Raw genomic sequence first — 3,186 nt, forward strand, 5'->3', positions numbered from 1 at the left:
CTCTTTCTTTTTCTTTCTTTCTTGTTTCTTTCTTTCTTTCTTTCTTTCTTTCTTTCTTTCTTTCTTTCTTTCTTTCTTTCTTTTTCTTTCTTTCTTTTTCTTTCTTTCTCTCTTTCTCTCTTTCTTTCTTTTTTTTTTTTGTTTATCTCAGATGTGTGACTGAGTTTCAAAACTCCAAAATTTAGGGACTCCCCACTGTGTAGACCTGTGCTCTTCCTCTGGGGGAGTTCTCACCCTGCTTTTGCCATTTCAGGGCTGGTCGCAGGAAAAAGGTTGCATGACCACACAGCAATTCGCAGTTTATGTCAGTACAGAGGAGAAAGCTTGCACCAAGATCTGCTGTTCTCAGCAGACTTCCCCACTCCTATGCCTGAGAAAATGCAGCACGTTGGCACCGCCCATTGTTCTTGCAACCCACGGGATCCTCAGACCACCCTATCACTCCTGGGATTCCTCCCTGCTTCACTACCTGAGCACCTTTAAGCCAGGCATGTCCTCCCACAGTAAGAGGCTTCTAAGTGTTCAGAATTTGTGCTCTGTTGCTTATAATACTTTATGGTAGCCTCTGTAAGCAGGCTCCCTCCCTGCCGCCTTATCCACAGATATTTCTCCCCCCCAAAAACACTCTGTACCTCTTACCTTCCAAAAGGTGGTCACTTTTCTACTTGTAGATTTGCAGTTTTTGTTCTTTCAGACCTCAGATTGATTTCTTGGGTGTTCAGAATGATTTGATAATGATCTAGCTGTGTTCCAGGGACAGGACAAGCTTAGGGTCTCACTCCTCTGTCATCTTCTAATCACTCAGGAATTTTAGATGACCAGTCATTGTTATCATCTTTGGAACAAAGCTGCTCATGAGAATGATATAAAGACAACTAATTTGTACTTGGTGAATTTTGATTAAATTATATCCAGAAGAATTTTGCAACCTTTCAAATCAGTATATTTTGAGCACACTTATGTAGAACTTTATCCAAATTCATTGTGTAAATTTGTTTGTAATCTGTATAAGTCATAGTACAAGATAATTAGCTGATATAACATTACCCCAAATAAAATATAATAGTCTAAGTCATCCAAGGTCTGTGTGGTAACTCCATAGTAACAGGGAGCCAGGCTCTTTCTATCATGCTCTGATGTTATTTAAGTGTTCAACTTTGAGGTTGTAGTGTGGAAACAACCATAGACAACATGTAAATAAATTATTGTGGTTGTGTTCCAATAAAACTTTCATTTTGGATACTGCAATTTTAATTTCATATAATTTTGACATGTCACAAAATATTATCCTTTTAATCTTTTCAACCATTTAAAATGTAAAAAAATCATTCTTAGCTTTCTGGCCATACACCAATTGCCCACCCAATTTGGCCATTGAACTGTTGTTTACTGACATCTGCTTAGTAGCTCACATTAGCATTTCCTAACCTTAGTCAAGTTGGATTTCAATTTTTGTTGTAAGCATCCTCACTCCATATCTCTAAGGGGTCTGTCATTGTTTTCTAAGGATACTACAATCATGTTAGCTTCACAATACAATAATTGCACAAGTTTCTCTACTTTAAATACCTTGATGGGATCCCTGTCAGTGCTCATGCATCTGATCTACTTTAGGCTGGGGATGTAGTTATGTGTTCGTTTACCTTTCAATTTTTCCAATCTTTTCTGTCTCTTATTTTTAATTTTAATCCATATTTATATAGTACTTATGGGCCAGGCATTGTTATAGATATATTACATATATTAATTACTCACCAAAAACTTATCAAATAGGTACAATTACGATTTCTATTTTACATATGGGGAAATTGAACCTTAGAAAGATTAAGTACCTTGTGCTAATAACACAGCAGAGCTGGGACCCACATCTAGGTACCTTGGATCCAGAGTCTTCTCTGACTTTCAATACTTGGTATGTTTTTTCCACACCAAAAATAATGTAGAAAACCTCTTTTTCAAACCCTGAAATCCTTATGCCAGCTACACAGGACACTTCCTTCTTGTGCAGCTAAATTAGCATGATCAGTGTTCTTGGAGGCTTAGGACTGTTGATTAAAGTACTCCTATGCCACATTATTGAGGTCATTGAGGGACCTGGTTAAATTTCACTCTCAGAAGATTAAATTAAATGAGAAATTTATCATTCTAAATTTTCTTAATCTGAACTACATGTTCCAGATTTGTTTGGCTCCACCTGCTATACTTTGGAACAAAAAAGGAATGTTCTGATTTTCCAGTTTTTATTTAAATAAATGAATGGGCAAGAACATTTCAGAAAGAAGTTTTGTTATAAAGAAAATAGAACGGAGTGATAAGGGAATATGGCAGAGAGTGACTACAGTGATTGTATAGGGTTAGAAGATTAAGGAGAAGCCCTCACTGGGTGATATTTGAATCAACACACAAACGTCAAAATGCAGTCAACTTTTCAAAGATTTAGAGAGATATTTCAGGCAGAGAGAATAATAAGTGAAAAAACCCTAAAGCAGAAAAGAGTTTGCATGGTTGAGAAAAGTCCTTTCACCTTTGTGAATAAAAATGTGTAAATACATAAAGTGTTTTGTACAAAAATATATATGTATAATATGTAATACATAATATATAACATACAAAATGAATATATATTATATGTATATATAATATATACAATATGCATTCCTGTATTTTACATTACTACTTTTAAAAACATACACAAATAAACATTAAAAATGAGATGAAAACTAAACAAAACTGAATTTTATTTTATTTAAGATTTAATTCTATTTATTTGCGGGGGGGGAAGAGAATGAGAGAGAGAGCGAACAAGCAGGGGGAGGGGCAGGCAGAGGGAGAAGCAGACTCCCTGCTGAGCAAAGAACCCAATGCAGGACTCCATCCCAGGACCCTGGTATCATGACCTGAGCCGAAGGCAGATGCTTAAACAACTGAGCCACCCAGGCATCCCAACAGAAATGAATTTTAAAGGTGCACATGCAAGTGTATCTTCTGGCATGTGCATTCCCTACTTTTGAAATTGTAAATTTGATCTACTGTATCAATGGTTAAATATACCTTGGGTCCTAGAACCATGCTGTCCAACAAAAACACGTGAACCACATTTGAAATTTTAGATTTTTCTGGTAGCCATATTTAAAAGAAACAAAGATATAGGTAAAATTAATTTTAATAATAATATATTTTATTTAA

Source organism: Halichoerus grypus, chromosome X, assembly GCF_964656455.1.
Source record: "Halichoerus grypus chromosome X, mHalGry1.hap1.1, whole genome shotgun sequence".
In the NCBI taxonomy this organism is placed as follows: Eukaryota; Metazoa; Chordata; class Mammalia; order Carnivora; family Phocidae; genus Halichoerus; species Halichoerus grypus.